At 52.2% G+C, this 20,716-nt stretch overlaps 21 non-coding genes and 4 pseudogenes across 21 annotated transcripts; all 25 read left to right on the forward strand.

Moving 5' to 3' along the window:
• The first annotated feature begins 59 nt into the window (after positions 1–59).
• On the forward strand, positions 60–168 carry LOC142190448 (5S ribosomal RNA; annotated as a pseudogene).
• A 714-nt stretch (positions 169–882) lies between these two features.
• Positions 883–1,001, forward strand: LOC142190510 (5S ribosomal RNA). Its single transcript, XR_012714254.1, has one exon. It is a non-coding gene; the product is annotated as a 5S ribosomal RNA (ribosomal RNA).
• A 714-nt stretch (positions 1,002–1,715) lies between these two features.
• Positions 1,716–1,834, forward strand: LOC142190521 (5S ribosomal RNA). Its single transcript, XR_012714255.1, has one exon. It is a non-coding gene; the product is annotated as a 5S ribosomal RNA (ribosomal RNA).
• Positions 1,835–2,549: 715 nt separating this feature from the next.
• Positions 2,550–2,668, forward strand: LOC142189706 (5S ribosomal RNA). Its single transcript, XR_012713664.1, has one exon. It is a non-coding gene; the product is annotated as a 5S ribosomal RNA (ribosomal RNA).
• A 714-nt stretch (positions 2,669–3,382) lies between these two features.
• LOC142189931 (5S ribosomal RNA) lies at positions 3,383–3,501 on the forward strand. Its single transcript, XR_012713877.1, has one exon. It is a non-coding gene; the product is annotated as a 5S ribosomal RNA (ribosomal RNA).
• Positions 3,502–4,215: 714 nt separating this feature from the next.
• Positions 4,216–4,334, forward strand: LOC142190534 (5S ribosomal RNA). Its single transcript, XR_012714257.1, has one exon. It is a non-coding gene; the product is annotated as a 5S ribosomal RNA (ribosomal RNA).
• A 714-nt stretch (positions 4,335–5,048) lies between these two features.
• On the forward strand, positions 5,049–5,167 carry LOC142190546 (5S ribosomal RNA). The gene has a single exon (XR_012714258.1). It is a non-coding gene; the product is annotated as a 5S ribosomal RNA (ribosomal RNA).
• Positions 5,168–5,882: 715 nt separating this feature from the next.
• On the forward strand, positions 5,883–6,001 carry LOC142190558 (5S ribosomal RNA). Its single transcript, XR_012714259.1, has one exon. It is a non-coding gene; the product is annotated as a 5S ribosomal RNA (ribosomal RNA).
• Positions 6,002–6,715: 714 nt separating this feature from the next.
• Positions 6,716–6,834, forward strand: LOC142190569 (5S ribosomal RNA). Its single transcript, XR_012714260.1, has one exon. It is a non-coding gene; the product is annotated as a 5S ribosomal RNA (ribosomal RNA).
• A 714-nt stretch (positions 6,835–7,548) lies between these two features.
• On the forward strand, positions 7,549–7,657 carry LOC142190449 (5S ribosomal RNA; annotated as a pseudogene).
• A 714-nt stretch (positions 7,658–8,371) lies between these two features.
• On the forward strand, positions 8,372–8,490 carry LOC142190573 (5S ribosomal RNA). The gene has a single exon (XR_012714261.1). It is a non-coding gene; the product is annotated as a 5S ribosomal RNA (ribosomal RNA).
• A 715-nt stretch (positions 8,491–9,205) lies between these two features.
• On the forward strand, positions 9,206–9,324 carry LOC142190574 (5S ribosomal RNA). The gene has a single exon (XR_012714262.1). It is a non-coding gene; the product is annotated as a 5S ribosomal RNA (ribosomal RNA).
• Positions 9,325–10,038: 714 nt separating this feature from the next.
• LOC142190575 (5S ribosomal RNA) lies at positions 10,039–10,157 on the forward strand. Its single transcript, XR_012714263.1, has one exon. It is a non-coding gene; the product is annotated as a 5S ribosomal RNA (ribosomal RNA).
• Positions 10,158–10,871: 714 nt separating this feature from the next.
• LOC142190576 (5S ribosomal RNA) lies at positions 10,872–10,990 on the forward strand. The gene has a single exon (XR_012714264.1). It is a non-coding gene; the product is annotated as a 5S ribosomal RNA (ribosomal RNA).
• Positions 10,991–11,704: 714 nt separating this feature from the next.
• LOC142190450 (5S ribosomal RNA) lies at positions 11,705–11,813 on the forward strand (annotated as a pseudogene).
• A 714-nt stretch (positions 11,814–12,527) lies between these two features.
• Positions 12,528–12,646, forward strand: LOC142190577 (5S ribosomal RNA). The gene has a single exon (XR_012714265.1). It is a non-coding gene; the product is annotated as a 5S ribosomal RNA (ribosomal RNA).
• A 715-nt stretch (positions 12,647–13,361) lies between these two features.
• Positions 13,362–13,480, forward strand: LOC142190578 (5S ribosomal RNA). The gene has a single exon (XR_012714266.1). It is a non-coding gene; the product is annotated as a 5S ribosomal RNA (ribosomal RNA).
• Positions 13,481–14,194: 714 nt separating this feature from the next.
• LOC142190100 (5S ribosomal RNA) lies at positions 14,195–14,313 on the forward strand. The gene has a single exon (XR_012714034.1). It is a non-coding gene; the product is annotated as a 5S ribosomal RNA (ribosomal RNA).
• A 714-nt stretch (positions 14,314–15,027) lies between these two features.
• Positions 15,028–15,146, forward strand: LOC142190580 (5S ribosomal RNA). Its single transcript, XR_012714268.1, has one exon. It is a non-coding gene; the product is annotated as a 5S ribosomal RNA (ribosomal RNA).
• Positions 15,147–15,860: 714 nt separating this feature from the next.
• Positions 15,861–15,979, forward strand: LOC142189769 (5S ribosomal RNA). Its single transcript, XR_012713724.1, has one exon. It is a non-coding gene; the product is annotated as a 5S ribosomal RNA (ribosomal RNA).
• Positions 15,980–16,693: 714 nt separating this feature from the next.
• LOC142189916 (5S ribosomal RNA) lies at positions 16,694–16,812 on the forward strand. The gene has a single exon (XR_012713863.1). It is a non-coding gene; the product is annotated as a 5S ribosomal RNA (ribosomal RNA).
• A 714-nt stretch (positions 16,813–17,526) lies between these two features.
• On the forward strand, positions 17,527–17,635 carry LOC142190452 (5S ribosomal RNA; annotated as a pseudogene).
• Positions 17,636–18,349: 714 nt separating this feature from the next.
• On the forward strand, positions 18,350–18,468 carry LOC142190581 (5S ribosomal RNA). Its single transcript, XR_012714269.1, has one exon. It is a non-coding gene; the product is annotated as a 5S ribosomal RNA (ribosomal RNA).
• Positions 18,469–19,182: 714 nt separating this feature from the next.
• On the forward strand, positions 19,183–19,301 carry LOC142190582 (5S ribosomal RNA). The gene has a single exon (XR_012714270.1). It is a non-coding gene; the product is annotated as a 5S ribosomal RNA (ribosomal RNA).
• Positions 19,302–20,016: 715 nt separating this feature from the next.
• Positions 20,017–20,135, forward strand: LOC142189708 (5S ribosomal RNA). Its single transcript, XR_012713666.1, has one exon. It is a non-coding gene; the product is annotated as a 5S ribosomal RNA (ribosomal RNA).
• Positions 20,136–20,716: the final 581 nt, after the last annotated feature.

Raw genomic sequence — 20,716 nt, forward strand, 5'->3', positions numbered from 1 at the left:
AAGAGCTGCCAGCAGCCAGGCTGCAAAGTAGAAGAGGAGTAAGTGAGAAGCCTGTCTCTGCCTACGGCCACACCACCCTGAACACGTCTGATCTCGGAAGCTAAGCAGGGTCGGGCCTGGTTAGTACTTGGATGGGAGACCGCCTGGGAATACCAGGTGCTGTAGGCTTTTGCTTTTCCTCACTTCCACCAGCAGGGGTCACTCTCCTCTATGCCATTTTTACATTCACTTTTTACACTGCACACTTGCTTCTTTTACATTCGCTTTCTCTCTTGCACTCTTTAGGCCTTGCAAAATCCTAGTATTCTCAGTCTTACCGCTATCACTCTTAGCAGCCGCAGCGGGCGTGGTGGCCACCAGCGTTGTGGCTTCTTACTTTTAATAATAGCAGGCTTCATTTCCATAGTATCTGGGCCTCCCGCCGGGCTGGAAGCCATAGCTAGTAACCTGCAGACCAATTTACAGGGCAACACAGGCTGAACATCTTTGCAGACAACGTGCCCTAAGAAAAGAGAAGCTGACTGAAAAGCAGCTTCGCTTCCAGGCACGGGCAACCATCTCAACTTCTTCCTTAGCCGACTCCTGGACAATGGGCTCTGGTCCAGCTTGCTCTTTCTTTCACCCCCGGGATGGTTTCTTAGCCCTGCGCAGACCTTGCGCCCAGCCCTTTTGAAAGAGGGCGGCTGCGGCCTGTGACTGGTTGCTGAACAACACCTGTGGGTATAAGGGCCGCCCCCAGCTCTTGCACTGCTCCTGTTGGAGTATGAAGTTCCCTTAAGAGAAGGCAAAAAGTGAAGAAAAAGGTCTAGCGTGAAGTAGTGCAAAGGGCTGCCAGCAGCCAGGCTGCAAAGTAGAAGAGGAGTAAGTGAGAAGCCTGTCTCTGCCTACGGCCACACCACCCTGAACACGCCCGATCTCGTCTGATCTCGGAAGCTAAGCAGGGTCGGGCCTGGTTAGTACTTGGATGGGAGACCGCCTGGGAATACCAGGTGCTGTAGGCTTTTGCTTTTCCTCACTTCCACCAGCAGGGGTCACTCTCCTCTATGCCATTTTTACATTCACTTTTTACACTGCACACTTGCTTCTTTTACATTCGCTTTCTCTCTTGCACTCTTTAGGCCTTGCAAAATCCTAGTATTCTCAGTCTTACCGCTATCACTCTTAGCAGCCGCAGCGGGCGTGGTGGCCACCAGCGTTGTGGCTTTTTACTTTTAATAATAGCAGGCTTCATTTCCATAGTATCTGGGCCTCCCGCCGGGCTGGAAGCCATAGCTAGTAACCTGCAGACCAATTTACAGGGCAACACAGGCTGAACATCTTTGCAGACAACGCGCCCTAATAAAAGAGAAGCTGACTGAAAAGCAGCTTCGCTTCCAGGCACGGGCAACCATCTCAACTTCTTCCTTAGCCGACTCCTGGACAATGGGCTCTGGTCCAGCTTGCTCTTTCTTTCACCCCCGGGATGGTTTCTTAGCCCTGCGCAGACCTTGCGCCCAGCCCTTTTGAAAGAGGGCGGCTGCGGCCTGTGACTGGTTGCTGAACAACACCTGTGGGTATAAGGGCCGCCCCCAGCTCTTGCACTGCTCCTGTTGGAGTATGAAGTTCCCTTAAGAGAAGGCAAAAAGTGAAGAAAAAGGTCTAGCGTGAAGTAGTGCAAAGAGCTGTCAGCAGCCAGGCTGCAAAGTAGAAGAGGAGTAAGTGAGAAGCCTGTCTCTGCCTACGGCCACACCACCCTGAACACGCCCGATCTCGTCTGATCTCGGAAGCTAAGCAGGGTCGGGCCTGGTTAGTACTTGGATGGGAGACCGCCTGGGAATACCAGGTGCTGTAGGCTTTTGCTTTTCCTCACTTCCACCAGCAGGGGTCACTCTCCTCTATGCCATTTTTACATTCACTTTTTACACTGCACACTTGCTTCTTTTACATTCGCTTTCTCTCTTGCACTCTTTAGGCCTTGCAAAATCCTAGTATTCTCAGTCTTACCGCTATCACTCTTAGCAGCCGCAGCGGGCGTGGTGGCCACCAGCGTTGTGGCTTTTTACTTTTAATAATAGCAGGCTTCATTTCCATAGTATCTGGGCCTCCCGCCGGGCTGGAAGCCATAGCTAGTAACCTGCAGACCAATTTACAGGGCAACACAGGCTGAACATCTTTGCAGACAACGCGCCCTAAGAAAAGAGAAGCTGACTGAAAAGCAGCTTCGCTTCCAGGCACGGGCAACCATCTCAACTTATTCCTTAGCCGACTCCTGGACAATGGGCTCTGGTCCAGCTTGCTCTTTCTTTCACCCCCAGGATGGTTTCTTAGCCCTGCGCAGACCTTGCGCCCAGCCCTTTTGAAAGAGGGCGGCTGCGGCCTGTGACTGGTTGCTGAACAACACCTGTGGGTATAAGGGCCGCCCCCCAGCTCTTGCAATGCTCCTGTTGGAGTATGAAGTTCCCTTAAGAGAAGGCAAAAAGTGAAGAAAAAGGTCTAGCGTGAAGTAGTGCAAAGGGCTGCCAGCAGCCAGGCTGCAAAGTAGAAGAGGAGTAAGTGAGAAGCCTGTCTCTGCCTACGGCCAAACCACCCTGAACACGCCCGATCTCGTCTGATCTCGGAAGCTAAGCAGGGTCGGGCCTGGTTAGTACTTGGATGGGAGACCGCCTGGGAATACCAGGTGCTGTAGGCTTTTGCTTTTCCTCACTTCCACCAGCAGGGGTCACTCTCCTCTATGCCATTTTTACATTCACTTTTTACACTGCACACTTGCTTCTTTTACATTCGCTTTCTCTCTTGCACTCTTTAGGCCTTGCAAAATCCTAGTATTCTCAGTCTTACCGCTATCACTCTTAGCAGCCGCAGCGGGCGTGGTGGCCACCAGCGTTGTGGCTTTTTACTTTTAATAATAGCAGGCTTCATTTCCATAGTATCTGGGCCTCCCGCCGGGCTGGAAGCCATAGCTAGTAACCTGCAGACCAATTTACAGGGCAACACAGGCTGAACATCTTTGCAGACAACGTGCCCTAAGAAAAGAGAAGCTGACTGAAAAGCAGCTTCGCTTCCAGGCACGGGCAACCATCTCAACTTCTTCCTTAGCCGACTCCTGGACAATGGGCTCTGGTCCAGCTTGCTCTTTCTTTCACCCCCGGGATGGTTTCTTAGCCCTGCGCAGACCTTGCGCCCAGCCCTTTTGAAAGAGGGCGGCTGCGGCCTGTGACTGGTTGCTGAACAACACCTGTGGGTATAAGGGCCGCCCCCAGCTCTTGCACTGCTCCTGTTGGAGTATGAAGTTCCCTTAAGAGAAGGCAAAAAGTGAAGAAAAAGGTCTAGCGTGAAGTAGTGCAAAGGGCTGCCAGCAGCCAGGCTGCAAAGTAGAAGAGGAGTAAGTGAGAAGCCTGTCTCCGCCTACGGCCACACCACCCTGAACACGCCCGATCTCGTCTGATCTCGGAAGCTAAGCAGAGTCGGGCCTGGTTAGTACTTGGATGGGAGACCGCCTGGGAATACCAGGTGCTGTAGGCTTTTGCTTTTCCTCACTTCCACCAGCAGGGGTCACTCTCCTCTATGCCATTTTTACATTCACTTTTTACACTGCACACTTGCTTCTTTTACATTTGCTTTCTCTCTTGCACTCTTTAGGCCTTGCAAAATCCTAGTATTCTCAGTCTTACCGCTATCACTCTTAGCAGCCGCAGCGGGCGTGGTGGCCACCAGCGTTGTGGCTTTTTACTTTTAATAATAGCAGGCTTCATTTCCATAGTATCTGGGCCTCCCGCCGGGCTGGAAGCCATAGCTAGTAACCTGCAGACCAATTTACAGGGCAACACAGGCTGAACATCTTTGCAGACAACGCGCCCTAATAAAAGAGAAGCTGACTGAAAAGCAGCTTCGCTTCCAGGAACGGGCAACCATCTCAACTTCTTCCTTAGCCGACTCCTGGACAATGGGCTCTGGTCCAGCTTGCTCTTTCTTTCACCCCCGGGATGGTTTCTTAGCCCTGCGCAGACCTTGCGCCCAGCCCTTTTGAAAGAGGGCGGCTGCGGCCTGTGACTGGTTGCTGAACAACACCTGTGGGTATAAGGGCCGCCCCCAGCTCTTGCACTGCTCCTGTTGGAGTATGAAGTTCCCTTAAGAGAAGGCAAAAAGTGAAGAAAAAGGTCTAGCGTGAAGTAGTGCAAAGGGCTGCCAGCAGCCAGGCTGCAAAGTAGAAGAGGAGTAATTGAGAAGCCTGTCTCTGCCTACGGCCACACCACCCTGAACACGCCCGATCTCGTCTGATCTCGGAAGCTAAGCAGGGTCGGGCCTGGTTAGTACTTGGATGGGAGACCGCCTGGGAATACCAGGTGCTGTAGGCTTTTGCTTTTCCTCACTTCCACCAGCAGGGGTCACTCTCCTCTATGCCATTTTTACATTCACTTTTTACACTGCACACTTGCTTCTTTTACATTCGCTTTCTCTCTTGCACTCTTTAGGCCTTGCAAAATCCTAGTATTCTCAGTCTTACCGCTATCACTCTTAGCAGCCGCAGCGGGCGTGGTGGCCACCAGCGTTGTGGCTTTTTACTTTTAATAATAGCAGGCTTCATTTCCATAGTATCTGGGCCTCCCGCCGGGCTGGAAGCCATAGCTAGTAACCTGCAGACCAATTTACAGGGCAACACAGGCTGAACATCTTTGCAGACAACGTGCCCTAAGAAAAGAGAAGCTGACTGAAAAGCAGCTTCGCTTCCAGGCACGGGCAACCATCTCAACTTCTTCCTTAGCCGACTCCTGGACAATGGGCTCTGGTCCAGCTTGCTCTTTCTTTCACCCCCGGGATGGTTTCTTAGCCCTGCGCAGACCTTGCGCCCAGCCCTTTTGAAAGAGGGCGGCTGCGGCCTGTGACTGGTTGCTGAACAACACCTGTGGGTATAAGGGCCGCCCCCAGCTCTTGCACTGCTCCTGTTGGAGTATGAAGTTCCCTTAAGAGAAGGCAAAAAGTGAAGAAAAAGGTCTAGCGTGAAGTAGTGCAAAGAGCTGCCAGCAGCCAGGCTGCAAAGTAGAAGAGGAGTAAGTGAGAAGCCTGTCTCTGCCTACGGCCACACCACCCTGAACACGCCCGATCTCGTCTGATCTCGGAAGCTAAGCAGGGTCGGGCCTGGTTAGTACTTGGATGGGAGACCGCCTGGGAATACCAGGTGCTGTAGGCTTTTGCTTTTCCTCACTTCCACCAGCAGGGGTCACTCTCCTCTATGCCATTTTTACATTCACTTTTTACACTGCACACTTGCTTCTTTTACATTCGCTTTCTCTCTTGCACTCTTTAGGCCTTGCAAAATCCTAGTATTCTCAGTCTTACCGCTATCACTCTTAGCAGCCGCAGCGGGCGTGGTGGCCACCAGCGTTGTGGCTTTTTACTTTTAATAATAGCAGGCTTCATTTCCATAGTATCTGGGCCTCCCGCCGGGCTGGAAGCCATAGCTAGTAACCTGCAGACCAATTTACAGGGCAACACAGGCTGAACATCTTTGCAGACAACGCGCCCTAAGAAAAGAGAAGCTGACTGAAAAGCAGCTTCGCTTCCAGGCACGGGCAACCATCTCAACTTCTTCCTTAGCCGACTACTGGACAATGGGCTCTGGTCCAGCTTGCTCTTTCTTTCACCCCCGGGATGGTTTCTTAGCCCTGCGCAGACCTTGCGCCCAGCCCTTTTGAAAGAGGGCGGCTGCGGCCTGTGACTGGTTGCTGAACAACACCTGTGGGTATAAGGGCCGCCCCCCAGCTCTTGCACTGCTCCTGTTGGAGTATGAAGTTCCCTTAAGAGAAGGCAAAAAGTGAAGAAGAAGGTCTAGCGTGAAGTAGTGCAAAGGGCTGCCAGCAGCCAGGCTGCAAAGTAGAAGAGGAGTAAGTGAGAAGCCTGTCTCTGCCTACGGCCACACCACCCTGAACACGCCCGATCTCGTCTGATCTCGGAAGCTAAGCAGGGTCGGGCCTGGTTAGTACTTGGATGGGAGACCGCCTGGGAATACCAGGTGCTGTAGGCTTTTGCTTTTCCTCACTTCCACCAGCAGGGGTCACTCTCCTCTATGCCATTTTTACATTCACTTTTTACACTGCACACTTGCTTCTTTTACATTCGCTTTCTCTCTTGCACTCTTTAGGCCTTGCAAAATCCTAGTATTCTCAGTCTTACCGCTATCACTCTTAGCAGCCGCAGCGGGCGTGGTGGCCACCAGCGTTGTGGCTTTTTACTTTTAATAATAGCAGGCTTCATTTCCATAGTATCTGGGCCTCCCGCCGGGCTGGAAGCCATAGCTAGTAACCTGCAGACCAATTTACAGGGCAACACAGGCTGAACATCTTTGCAGACAACGTGCCCTAAGAAAAGAGAAGCTGACTGAAAAGCAGCTTCGCTTCCAGGCACGGGCAACCATCTCAACTTCTTCCTTAGCCGACTCCTGGACAATGGGCTCTGGTCCAGCTTGCTCTTTCTTTCACCCCCGGGATGGTTTCTTAGCCCTGCGCAGACCTTGCGCCCAGCCCTTTTGAAAGAGGGCGGCTGCGGCCTGTGACTGGTTGCTGAACAACACCTGTGGGTATAAGGGCCGCCCCCAGCTCTTGCACTGCTCCTGTTGGAGTATGAAGTTCCCTAAAGAGAAGGCAAAAAGTGAAGAAAAAGGTCTAGCGTGAAGTAGTGCAAAGAGCTGCCAGCAGCCAGGCTGCAAAGTAGAAGAGGAGTAAGTGAGAAGCCTGTCTCTGCCTACGGCCACACCACCCTGAACACGCCCGATCTCGTCTGATCTCGGAAGCTAAGCAGGGTCGGGCCTGGTTAGTACTTGGATGGGAGACCGCCTGGGAATACCAGGTGCTGTAGGCTTTTGCTTTTCCTCACTTCCACCAGCAGGGGTCACTCTCCTCTATGCCATTTTTACATTCACTTTTTACACTGCACACTTGCTTCTTTTACATTCACTTTCTCTCTTGCACTCTTTAGGCCTTGCAAAATCCTAGTATTCTCAGTCTTACCGCTATCACTCTTAGCAGCCGCAGCGGGCGTGGTGGCCACCAGCGTTGTGGCTTTTTTCTTTTAATAATAGCAGGCTTCATTTCCATAGTATCTGGGCCTCCCGCCGGGCTGGAAGCCATAGCTAGTAACCTGCAGACCAATTTACAGGGCAACACAGGCTGAACATCTTTGCAGACAACGTGCCCTAAGAAAAGAGAAGCTGACTGAAAAGCAGCTTCGCTTCCAGGCACGGGCAACCATCTCAACTTCTTCCTTAGCCGACTCCTGGACAATGGGCTCTGGTCCAGCTTGCTCTTTCTTTCACCCCCGGGATGGTTTCTTAGCCCTGCGCAGACCTTGCGCCCAGCCCTTTTGAAAGAGGGCGGCTGCGGCCTGTGACTGGTTGCTGAACAACACCTGTGGGTATAAGGGCCGCCCCCAGCTCTTGCACTGCTCCTGTTGGAGTATGAAGTTCCCTTAAGAGAAGGCAAAAAGTGAAGAAAAAGGTCTAGCGTGAAGTAGTGCAAAGAGCTGCCAGCAGCCAGGCTGCAAAGTAGAAGAGGAGTAAGTGAGAAGTTTGTCTCCGCCTACGGCCACACCACCCTGAACACGTCTGATCTCGGAAGCTAAGCAGGGTCGGGCCTGGTTAGTACTTGGATGGGAGACCGCCTGGGAATACCAGGTGCTGTAGGCTTTTGCTTTTCCTCACTTCCACCAGCAGGGGTCACTCTCCTCTATGCCATTTTTACATTCACTTTTTACACTGCACACTTGCTTCTTTTACATTCGCTTTCTCTCTTGCACTCTTTAGGCCTTGCAAAATCCTAGTATTCTCAGTCTTACCGCTATCACTCTTAGCAGCCGCAGCGGGCGTGGTGGCCACCAGCGTTGTGGCTTCTTACTTTTAATAATAGCAGGCTTCATTTCCATAGTATCTGGGCCTCCCGCCGGGCTGGAAGCCATAGCTAGTAACCTGCAGACCAATTTACAGGGCAACACAGGCTGAACATCTTTGCAGACAACGTGCCCTAAGAAAAGAGAAGCTGACTGAAAAGCAGCTTCGCTTCCAGGCACGGGCAACCATCTCAACTTCTTCCTTAGCCGACTCCTGGACAATGGGCTCTGGTCCAGCTTGCTCTTTCTTTCACCCCCGGGATGGTTTCTTAGCCCTGCGCAGACCTTGCGCCCAGCCCTTTTGAAAGAGGGCGGCTGCGGCCTGTGACTGGTTGCTGAACAACACCTGTGGGTATAAGGGCCGCCCCCAGCTCTTGCACTGCTCCTGTTGGAGTATGAAGTTCCCTTAAGAGAAGGCAAAAAGTGAAGAAAAAGGTCTAGCGTGAAGTAGTGCAAAGGGCTGCCAGCAGCCAGGCTGCAAAGTAGAAGAGGAGTAAGTGAGAAGCCTGTCTCTGCCTACGGCCACACCACCCTGAACACGCCCGATCTCGTCTGATCTCGGAAGCTAAGCAGGGTCGGGCCTGGTTAGTACTTGGATGGGAGACCGCCTGGGAATACCAGGTGCTGTAGGCTTTTGCTTTTCCTCACTTCCACCAGCAGGGGTCACTCTCCTCTATGCCATTTTTACATTCACTTTTTACACTGCACACTTGCTTCTTTTACATTCGCTTTCTCTCTTGCACTCTTTAGGCCTTGCAAAATCCTAGTATTCTCAGTCTTACCGCTATCACTCTTAGCAGCCGCAGCGGGCGTGGTGGCCACCAGCGTTGTGGCTTTTTACTTTTAATAATAGCAGGCTTCATTTCCATAGTATCTGGGCCTCCCGCCGGGCTGGAAGCCATAGCTAGTAACCTGCAGACCAATTTACAGGGCAACACAGGCTGAACATCTTTGCAGACAACGCGCCCTAAGAAAAGAGAAGCTGACTGAAAAGCAGCTTCGCTTCCAGGCACGGGCAACCATCTCAACTTATTCCTTAGCCGACTCCTGGACAATGGGCTCTGGTCCAGCTTGCTCTTTCTTTCACCCCCAGGATGGTTTCTTAGCCCTGCGCAGACCTTGCGCCCAGCCCTTTTGAAAGAGGGCAGCTGCGGCCTGTGACTGGTTGCTGAACAACACCTGTGGGTATAAGGGCCGCCCCCCAGCTCTTGCAATGCTCCTGTTGGAGTATGAAGTTCCCTTAAGAGAAGGCAAAAAGTGAAGAAAAAGGTCTAGCGTGAAGTAGTGCAAAGGGCTGCCAGCAGCCAGGCTGCAAAGTAGAAGAGGAGTAAGTGAGAAGCCTGTCTCTGCCTACGGCCACACCACCCTGAACACGCCCGATCTCGTCTGATCTCGGAAGCTAAGCAGGGTCGGGCCTGGTTAGTACTTGGATGGGAGACCGCCTGGGAATACCAGGTGCTGTAGGCTTTTGCTTTTCCTCACTTCCACCAGCAGGGGTCACTCTCCTCTATGCCATTTTTACATTCACTTTTTACACTGCACACTTGCTTCTTTTACATTCGCTTTCTCTCTTGCACTCTTTAGGCCTTGCAAAATCCTAGTATTCTCAGTCTTACCGCTATCACTCTTAGCAGCCGCAGCGGGCGTGGTGGCCACCAGCGTTGTGGCTTTTTACTTTTAATAATAGCAGGCTTCATTTCCATAGTATCTGGGCCTCCCGCCGGGCTGGAAGCCATAGCTAGTAACCTGCAGACCAATTTACAGGGCAACACAGGCTGAACATCTTTGCAGACAACGCGCCCTAATAAAAGAGAAGCTGACTGAAAAGCAGCTTCGCTTCCAGGCACGGGCAACCATCTCAACTTCTTCCTTAGCCGACTCCTGGACAATGGGCTCTGGTCCAGCTTGCTCTTTCTTTCACCCCCGGGATGGTTTCTTAGCCCTGCGCAGACCTTGCGCCCAGCCCTTTTGAAAGAGGGCGGCTGCGGCCTGTGACTGGTTGCTGAACAACACCTGTGGGTATAAGGGCCGCCCCCAGCTCTTGCACTGCTCCTGTTGGAGTATGAAGTTCCCTTAAGAGAAGGCAAAAAGTGAAGAAAAAGGTCTAGCGTGAAGTAGTGCAAAGGGCTGCCAGCAGCCAGGCTGCAAAGTAGAAGAGGAGTAAGTGAGAAGCCTGTCTCTGCCTACGGCCACACCACCCTGAACACGCCCGATCTCGTCTGATCTCGGAAGCTAAGCAGGGTCGGGCCTGGTTAGTACTTGGATGGGAGACCGCCTGGGAATACCAGGTGCTGTAGGCTTTTGCTTTTCCTCACTTCCACCAGCAGGGGTCACTCTCCTCTATGCCATTTTTACATTCACTTTTTACACTGCACACTTGCTTCTTTTACATTCGCTTTCTCTCTTGCACTCTTTAGGCCTTGCAAAATCCTAGTATTCTCAGTCTTACCGCTATCACTCTTAGCAGCCGCAGCGGGCGTGGTGGCCACCAGCGTTGTGGCTTTTTACTTTTAATAATAGCAGGCTTCATTTCCATAGTATCTGGGCCTCCCGCCGGGCTGGAAGCCATAGCTAGTAACCTGCAGACCAATTTACAGGGCAACACAGGCTGAACATCTTTGCAGACAATGCGCCCTAATAAAAGAGAAGCTGACTGAAAAGCAGCTTCGCTTCCAGGCACGGGCAACCATCTCAACTTCTTCCTTAGCCGACTCCTGGACAATGGGCTCTGGTCCAGCTTGCTCTTTCTTTCACCCCCGGGATGGTTTCTTAGCCCTGCGCAGACCTTGCGCCCAGCCCTTTTGAAAGAGGGCGGCTGCGGCCTGTGACTGGTTGCTGAACAACACCTGTGGGTATAAGGGCCGCCCCCAGCTCTTGCACTGCTCCTGTTGGAGTATGAAGTTCCCTTAAGAGAAGGCAAAAAGTGAAGAAAAAGGTCTAGCGTGAAGTAGTGCAAAGAGCTGCCAGCAGCCAGGCTGCAAAGTAGAAGAGGAGTAAGTGAGAAGCATGTCTCTGCCTACGGCCACACCACCCTGAACACGCCCGATCTCGTCTGATCTCGGAAGCTAAGCAGGGTCGGGCCTGGTTAGTACTTGGATGGGAGACCGCCTGGGAATACCAGGTGCTGTAGGCTTTTGCTTTTCCTCACTTCCACCAGCAGGGGTCACTCTCCTCTATGCCATTTTTACATTCACTTTTTACACTGCACACTTGCTTCTTTTACATTCGCTTTCTCTCTTGCACTCTTTAGGCCTTGCAAAATCCTAGTATTCTCAGTCTTACCGCTATCACTCTTAGCAGCCGCAGCGGGCGTGGTGGCCACCAGCGTTGTGGCTTTTTACTTTTAATAATAGCAGGCTTCATTTCCATAGTATCTGGGCCTCCCGCCGGGCTGGAAGCCATAGCTAGTAACCTGCAGACCAATTTACAGGGCAACACAGGCTGAACATCTTTGCAGACAACGTGCCCTAAGAAAAGAGAAGCTGACTGAAAAGCAGCTTCGCTTCCAGGCACGGGCAACCATCTCAACTTCTTCCTTAGCCGACTCCTGGACAATGGGCTCTGGTCCAGCTTGCTCTTTCTTTCACCCCCGGGATGGTTTCTTAGCCCTGCGCAGACCTTGCGCCCAGCCCTTTTGAAAGAGGGCGGCTGCGGCCTGTGACTGGTTGCTGAACAACACCTGTGGGTATAAGGGCCGCCCCCAGCTCTTGCACTGCTCCTGTTGGAGTATGAAGTTCCCTTAAGAGAAGGCAAAAAGTGAAGAAAAAGGTCTAGCGTGAAGTAGTGCAAAGAGCTGCCAGCAGCCAGGCTGCAAAGTAGAAGAGGAGTAAGTGAGAAGCCTGTCTCTGCCTACGGCCACACCACCCTGAACACGTCTGATCTCGGAAGCTAAGCAGGGTCGGGCCTGGTTAGTACTTGGATGGGAGACCGCCTGGGAATACCAGGTGCTGTAGGCTTTTGCTTTTCCTCACTTCCACCAGCAGGGGTCACTCTCCTCTATGCCATTTTTACATTCACTTTTTACACTGCACACTTGCTTCTTTTACATTCGCTTTCTCTCTTGCACTCTTTAGGCCTTGCAAAATCCTAGTATTCTCAGTCTTACCGCTATCACTCTTAGCAGCCGCAGCGGGCGTGGTGGCCACCAGCGTTGTGGCTTCTTACTTTTAATAATAGCAGGCTTCATTTCCATAGTATCTGGGCCTCCCGCCGGGCTGGAAGCCATAGCTAGTAACCTGCAGACCAATTTACAGGGCAACACAGGCTGAACATCTTTGCAGACAACGTGCCCTAAGAAAAGAGAAGCTGACTGAAAAGCAGCTTCGCTTCCAGGCACGGGCAACCATCTCAACTTCTTCCTTAGCCGACTCCTGGACAATGGGCTCTGGTCCAGCTTGCTCTTTCTTTCACCCCCGGGATGGTTTCTTAGCCCTGCGCAGACCTTGCGCCCAGCCCTTTTGAAAGAGGGCGGCTGCGGCCTGTGACTGGTTGCTGAACAACACCTGTGGGTATAAGGGCCGCCCCCAGCTCTTGCACTGCTCCTGTTGGAGTATGAAGTTCCCTTAAGAGAAGGCAAAAAGTGAAGAAAAAGGTCTAGCGTGAAGTAGTGCAAAGGGCTGCCAGCAGCCAGGCTGCAAAGTAGAAGAGGAGTAAGTGAGAAGCCTGTCTCTGCCTACGGCCACACCACCCTGAACACGCCCGATCTCGTCTGATCTCGGAAGCTAAGCAGGGTCGGGCCTGGTTAGTACTTGGATGGGAGACCGCCTGGGAATACCAGGTGCTGTAGGCTTTTGCTTTTCCTCACTTCCACCAGCAGGGGTCACTCTCCTCTATGCCATTTTTACATTCACTTTTTACACTGCACACTTGCTTCTTTTACATTCGCTTTCTCTCTTGCACTCTTTAGGCCTTGCAAAATCCTAGTATTCTCAGTCTTACCGCTATCACTCTTAGCAGCCGCAGCGGGCGTGGTGGCCACCAGCGTTGTGGCTTTTTACTTTTAATAATAGCAGGCTTCATTTCCATAGTATCTGGGCCTCCCGCCGGGCTGGAAGCCATAGCTAGTAACCTGCAGACCAATTTACAGGGCAACACAGGCTGAACATCTTTGCAGACAACGCGCCCTAAGAAAAGAGAAGCTGACTGAAAAGCAGCTTCGCTTCCAGGCACGGGCAACCATCTCAACTTATTCCTTAGCCGACTCCTGGACAATGGGCTCTGGTCCAGCTTGCTCTTTCTTTCACCCCCAGGATGGTTTCTTAGCCCTGCGCAGACCTTGCGCCCAGCCCTTTTGAAAGAGGGCAGCTGCGGCCTGTGACTGGTTGCTGAACAACACCTGTGGGTATAAGGGCCGCCCCCCAGCTCTTGCAATGCTCCTGTTGGAGTATGAAGTTCCCTTAAGAGAAGGCAAAAAGTGAAGAAAAAGGTCTAGCGTGAAGTAGTGCAAAGGGCTGCCAGCAGCCAGGCTGCAAAGTAGAAGAGGAGTAAGTGAGAAGCCTGTCTCTGCCTACGGCCACACCACCCTGAACACGCCCGATCTCGTCTGATCTCGGAAGCTAAGCAGGGTCGGGCCTGGTTAGTACTTGGATGGGAGACCGCCTGGGAATACCAGGTGCTGTAGGCTTTTGCTTTTCCTCACTTCCACCAGCAGGGGTCACTCTCCTCTATGCCATTTTTACATTCACTTTTTACACTGCACACTTGCTTCTTTTACATTCGCTTTCTCTCTTGCACTCTTTAGGCCTTGCAAAATCCTAGTATTCTCAGTCTTACCGCTATCACTCTTAGCAGCCGCAGCGGGCGTGGTGGCCACCAGCGTTGTGGCTTTTTACTTTTAATAATAGCAGGCTTCATTTCCATAGTATCTGGGCCTCCCGCCGGGCTGGAAGCCATAGCTAGTAACCTGCAGACCAATTTACAGGGCAACACAGGCTGAACATCTTTGCAGACAACGTGCCCTAAGAAAAGAGAAGCTGACTGAAAAGCAGCTTCGCTTCCAGGCACGGGCAACCATCTCAACTTCTTCCTTAGCCGACTCCTGGACAATGGGCTCTGGTCCAGCTTGCTCTTTCTTTCACCCCCGGGATGGTTTCTTAGCCCTGCGCAGACCTTGCGCCCAGCCCTTTTGAAAGAGGGCGGCTGCGGCCTGTGACTGGTTGCTGAACAACACCTGTGGGTATAAGGGCCGCCCCCAGCTCTTGCACTGCTCCTGTTGGAGTATGAAGTTCCCTTAAGAGAAGGCAAAAAGTGAAGAAAAAGGTCTAGCGTGAAGTAGTGCAAAGGGCTGCCAGCAGCCAGGCTGCAAAGTAGAAGAGGAGTAAGTGAGAAGCCTGTCTCTGCCTACGGCCACACCACCCTGAACACGCCCGATCTCGTCTGATCTCGGAAGCTAAACAGAGTCGGGCCTGGTTAGTACTTGGATGGGAGACCGCCTGGGAATACCAGGTGCTGTAGGCTTTTGCTTTTCCTCACTTCCACCAGCAGGGGTCACTCTCCTCTATGCCATTTTTACATTCACTTTTTACACTGCACACTTGCTTCTTTTACATTTGCTTTCTCTCTTGCACTCTTTAGGCCTTGCAAAATCCTAGTATTCTCAGTCTTACCGCTATCACTCTTAGCAGCCGCAGCGGGCGTGGTGGCCACCAGCGTTGTGGCTTTTTACTTTTAATAATAGCAGGCTTCATTTCCATAGTATCTGGGCCTCCCGCCGGGCTGGAAGCCATAGCTAGTAACCTGCAGACCAATTTACAGGGCAACACAGGCTGAACATCTTTGCAGACAACGCGCCCTAATAAAAGAGAAGCTGACTGAAAAGCAGCTTCGCTTCCAGGAACGGGCAACCATCTCAACTTCTTCCTTAGCCGACTCCTGGACAATGGGCTCTGGTCCAGCTTGCTCTTTCTTTCACCCCCGGGATGGTTTCTTAGCCCTGCGCAGACCTTGCGCCCAGCCCTTTTGAAAGAGGGCGGCTGCGGCCTGTGACTGGTTGCTGAACAACACCTGTGGGTATAAGGGCCGCCCCCAGCTCTTGCACTGCTCCTGTTGGAGTATGAAGTTCCCTTAAGAGAAGGCAAAAAGTGAAGAAAAAGGTCTAGCGTGAAGTAGTGCAAAGGGCTGCCAGCAGCCAGGCTGCAAAGTAGAAGAGGAGTAAGTGAGAAGCCTGTCTCTGCCTACGGCCACACCACCCTGAACACGCCCGATCTCGTCTGATCTCGGAAGCTAAGCAGGGTCGGGCCTGGTTAGTACTTGGATGGGAGACCGCCTGGGAATACCAGGTGCTGTAGGCTTTTGCTTTTCCTCACTTCCACCAGCAGGGGTCACTCTCCTCTATGCCATTTTTACATTCACTTTTTACACTGCACACTTGCTTCTTTTACATTCGCTTTCTCTCTTGCACTCTTTAGGCCTTGCAAAATCCTAGTATTCTCAGTCTTACCGCTATCACTCTTAGCAGCCGCAGCGGGCGTGGTGGCCACCAGCGTTGTGGCTTTTTACTTTTAATAATAGCAGGCTTCATTTCCATAGTATCTGGGCCTCCCGCCGGGCTGGAAGCCATAGCTAGTAACCTGCAGACCAATTTACAGGGCAACACAGGCTGAACATCTTTGCAGACAACGTGCCCTAAGAAAAGAGAAGCTGACTGAAAAGCAGCTTCGCTTCCAGGCACGGGCAACCATCTCAACTTCTTCCTTAGCCGACTCCTGGACAATGGGCTCTGGTCCAGCTTGCTCTTTCTTTCACCCCCGGGATGGTTTCTTAGCCCTGCGCAGACCTTGCGCCCAGCCCTTTTGAAAGAGGGCGGCTGCGGCCTGTGACTGGTTGCTGAACAACACCTGTGGGTATAAGGGCCGCCCCCAGCTCTTGCACTGCTCCTGTTGGAGTATGAAGTTCCCTTAAGAGAAGGCAAAAAGTGAAGAAAAAGGTCTAGCGTGAAGTAGTGCAAAGGGCTGCCAGCAGCCAGGCTGCAAAGTAGAAAAGGAGTAAGTGAGAAGCCTGTCTCTGCCTACGGCCACACCACCCTGAACACGCCCGATCTCGTCTGATCTCGGAAGCTAAGCAGGGTCGGGCCTGGTTAGTACTTGGATGGGAGACCGCCTGTGAATACCAGGTGCTGTAGGCTTTTGCTTTTCCTCACTTCCACCAGCAGGGGTCACTCTCCTCTATGCCATTTTTACATTCACTTTTTACACTGCACACTTGCTTCTTTTACATTCGCTTTCTCTCTTGCACTCTTTAGGCCTTGCAAAATCCTAGTATTCTCAGTCTTACCGCTATCACTCTTAGCAGCCGCAGCGGGCGTGGTGGCCACCAGCGTTGTGGCTTTTTACTTTTAATAATAGCAGGCTTCATTTCCATAGTATCTGGGCCTCCCGCCGGGCTGGAAGCCATAGCTAGTAACCTGCAGACCAATTTACAGGGCAACACAGGCTGAACATCTTTGCAGACAACGCGCCCTAATAAAAGAGAAGCTGACTGAAAAGCAGCTTCGCTTCCAGGCACGGGCAACCATCTCAACTTCTTCCTTAGCCGACTCCTGGACAATGGGCTCTGGTCCAGCTTGCTCTTTCTTTCACCCCCGGGATGGTTTCTTAGCCCTGCGCAGACCTTGCGCCCAGCCCTTTTGAAAGAGGGCGGCTGCGGCCTGTGACTGGTTGCTGAACAACACCTGTGGGTATAAGGGCCGCCCCCAGCTCTTGCACTGCTCCTGTTGGAGTATGAAGTTCCCTTAAGAGAAGGCAAAAAGTGAAGAAAAAGGTCTAGCGTGAAGTAGTGCAAAGGGCTGCCAGCAGCCAGGCTGCAAAGTAGAAGAGGAGTAAGTGAGAAGCCTGTCTCTGCCTACGGCCACACCACCCTGAACACGCCCGATCTCGTCTGATCTCGGAAGCTAAGCAAGGTCGGGCCTGGTTAGTACTTGGATGGGAGACCGCCTGGGAATACCAGGTGCTGTAGGCTTTTGCTTTTCCTCACTTCCACCAGCAGGGGTCACTCTCCTCTATGCCATTTTTACATTCACTTTTTACACTGCACACTTGCTTCTTTTACATTCGCTTTCTCTCTTGCACTCTTTAGGCCTTGCAAAATCCTAGTATTCTCAGTCTTACCGCTATCACTCTTAGCAGCCGCAGCGGGCGTGGTGGCCACCAGCGTTGTGGCTTTTTACTTTTAATAATAGCAGGCTTCATTTCCATAGTATCTGGGCCTCCCGCCGGGCTGGAAGCCATAGCTAGTAACCTGCAGACCAATTTACAGGGCAACACAGGCTGAACATCTTTGCAGACAACGTGCCCTAAGAAAAGAGAAGCTGACTGAAAAGCAGCTTCGCTTCCAGGCACGGGCAACCATCTCAACTTCTTCCTTAGCCGACTCCTGGACAATGGGCTCTGGTCCAGCTTGCTCTTTCTTTCACCCCCGGGATGGTTTCTTAGCCCTGCGCAGACCTTGCGCCCAGCCCTTTTGAAAGAGGGCGGCTGCGGCCTGTGACTGGTTGCTGAACAACACCTGTGGGTATAAGGGCCGCCCCCAGCTCTTGCACTGCTCCTGTTGGAGTATGAAGTTCCCTTAAGAGAAGGCAAAAAGTGAAGAAAAAGGTCTAGCGTGAAGTAGTGCAAAGAGCTGCCAGCAGCCAGGCTGCAAAGTAGAAGAGGAGTAAGTGAGAAGCCTGTCTCTGCCTACGGCCACACCACCCTGAACACGTCTGATCTCGGAAGCTAAGCAGGGTCGGGCCTGGTTAGTACTTGGATGGGAGACCGCCTGGGAATACCAGGTGCTGTAGGCTTTTGCTTTTCCTCACTTCCACCAGCAGGGGTCACTCTCCTCTATGCCATTTTTACATTCACTTTTTACACTGCACACTTGCTTCTTTTACATTCGCTTTCTCTCTTGCACTCTTTAGGCCTTGCAAAATCCTAGTATTCTCAGTCTTACCGCTATCACTCTTAGCAGCCGCAGCGGGCGTGGTGGCCACCAGCGTTGTGGCTTCTTACTTTTAATAATAGCAGGCTTCATTTCCATAGTATCTGGGCCTCCCGCCGGGCTGGAAGCCATAGCTAGTAACCTGCAGACCAATTTACAGGGCAACACAGGCTGAACATCTTTGCAGACAACGTGCCCTAAGAAAAGAGAAGCTGACTGAAAAGCAGCTTCGCTTCCAGGCACGGGCAACCATCTCAACTTCTTCCTTAGCCGACTCCTGGACAATGGGCTCTGGTCCAGCTTGCTCTTTCTTTCACCCCCGGGATGGTTTCTTAGCCCTGCGCAGACCTTGCGCCCAGCCCTTTTGAAAGAGGGCGGCTGCGGCCTGTGACTGGTTGCTGAACAACACCTGTGGGTATAAGGGCCGCCCCCAGCTCTTGCACTGCTCCTGTTGGAGTATGAAGTTCCCTTAAGAGAAGGCAAAAAGTGAAGAAAAAGGTCTAGCGTGAAGTAGTGCAAAGGGCTGCCAGCAGCCAGGCTGCAAAGTAGAAGAGGAGTAAGTGAGAAGCCTGTCTCTGCCTACGGCCACACCACCCTGAACACGCCCGATCTCGTCTGATCTCGGAAGCTAAGCAGGGTCGGGCCTGGTTAGTACTTGGATGGGAGACCGCCTGGGAATACCAGGTGCTGTAGGCTTTTGCTTTTCCTCACTTCCACCAGCAGGGGTCACTCTCCTCTATGCCATTTTTACATTCACTTTTTACACTGCACACTTGCTTCTTTTACATTCGCTTTCTCTCTTGCACTCTTTAGGCCTTGCAAAATCCTAGTATTCTCAGTCTTACCGCTATCACTCTTAGCAGCCGCAGCGGGCGTGGTGGCCACCAGCGTTGTGGCTTTTTACTTTTAATAATAGCAGGCTTCATTTCCATAGTATCTGGGCCTCCCGCCGGGCTGGAAGCCATAGCTAGTAACCTGCAGACCAATTTACAGGGCAACACAGGCTGAACATCTTTGCAGACAACGCGCCCTAATAAAAGAGAAGCTGACTGAAAAGCAGCTTCGCTTCCAGGCACGGGCAACCATCTCAACTTCTTCCTTAGCCGACTCCTGGACAATGGGCTCTGGTCCAGCTTGCTCTTTCTTTCACCCCCGGGATGGTTTCTTAGCCCTGCGCAGACCTTGCGCCCAGCCCTTTTGAAAGAGGGCGGCTGCGGCCTGTGACTGGTTGCTGAACAACACCTGTGGGTATAAGGGCCGCCCCCAGCTCTTGCACTGCTCCTGTTGGAGTATGAAGTTCCCTTAAGAGAAGGCAAAAAGTGAAGAAAAAGGTCTAGCGTGAAGTAGTGCAAAGAGCTGTCAGCAGCCAGGCTGCAAAGTAGAAGAGGAGTAAGTGAGAAGCCTGTCTCTGCCTACGGCCACACCACCCTGAACACGCCCGATCTCGTCTGATCTCGGAAGCTAAGCAGGGTCGGGCCTGGTTAGTACTTGGATGGGAGACCGCCTGGGAATACCAGGTGCTGTAGGCTTTTGCTTTTCCTCACTTCCACCAGCAGGGGTCACTCTCCTCTATGCCATTTTTACATTCACTTTTTACACTGCACACTTGCTTCTTTTACATTCGCTTTCTCTCTTGCACTCTTTAGGCCTTGCAAAATCCTAGTATTCTCAGTCTTACCGCTATCACTCTTAGCAGCCGCAGCGGGCGTGGTGGCCACCAGCGTTGTGGCTTTTTACTTTTAATAATAGCAGGCTTCATTTCCATAGTATCTGGGCCTCCCGCCGGGCTGGAAGCCATAGCTAGTAACCTGCAGACCAATTTACAGGGCAACACAGGCTGAACATCTTTGCAGACAACGCGCCCTAAGAAAAGAGAAGCTGACTGAAAAGCAGCTTCGCTTCCAGGCACGGGCAACCATCTCAACTTCTTCCTTAGCCGACTCCTGGACAATGGGCTCTGGTCCAGCTTGCTCTTTCTTTCACCCCCAGGATGGTTTCTTAGCCCTGCGCAGACCTTGCGCCCAGCCCTTTTGAAAGAGGGCGGCTGCGGCCTGTGACTGGTTGCTGAACAACACCTGTGGGTATAAGGGCCGCCCCCCAGCTCTTGCAATGCTCCTGTTGGAGTATGAAGTTCCCTTAAGAGAAGGCAAAAAGTGAAGAAAAAGGTCTAGCGTGAAGTAGTGCAAAGGGCTGCCAGCAGCCAGGCTGCAAAGTAGAAGAGGAGTAAGTGAGAAGCCTGTCTCTGCCTACGGCCAAACCACCCTGAACACGCCCGATCTCGTCTGATCTCGGAAGCTAAGCAGGGTCGGGCCTGGTTAGTACTTGGATGGGAGACCGCCTGGGAATACCAGGTGCTGTAGGCTTTTGCTTTTCCTCACTTCCACCAGCAGGGGTCACTCTCCTCTATGCCATTTTTACATTCACTTTTTACACTGCACACTTGCTTCTTTTACATTCGCTTTCTCTCTTGCACTCTTTAGGCCTTGCAAAATCCTAGTATTCTCAGTCTTACCGCTATCACTCTTAGCAGCCGCAGCGGGCGTGGTGGCCACCAGCGTTGTGGCTTTTTACTTTTAATAATAGCAGGCTTCATTTCCATAGTATCTGGGCCTCCCGCCGGGCTGGAAGCCATAGCTAGTAACCTGCAGACCAATTTACAGGGCAACACAGGCTGAACATCTTTGCAGACAACGTGCCCTAAGAAAAGAGAAGCTGACTGAAAAGCAGCTTCGCTTCCAGGCACGGGCAACCATCTCAACTTCTTCCTTAGCCGACTCCTGGACAATGGGCTCTGGTCCAGCTTGCTCTTTCTTTCACCCCCGGGATGGTTTCTTAGCCCTGCGCAGACCTTGCGCCCAGCCCTTTTGAAAGAGGGCGGCTGCGGCCTGTGACTGGTTGCTGAACAACACCTGTGGGTATAAGGGCCGCCCCCAGCTCTTGCACT

This window comes from Leptodactylus fuscus, chromosome 1 (genome assembly GCF_031893055.1).
Source record: "Leptodactylus fuscus isolate aLepFus1 chromosome 1, aLepFus1.hap2, whole genome shotgun sequence".
Classification (NCBI taxonomy): Eukaryota; Metazoa; Chordata; class Amphibia; order Anura; family Leptodactylidae; genus Leptodactylus; species Leptodactylus fuscus.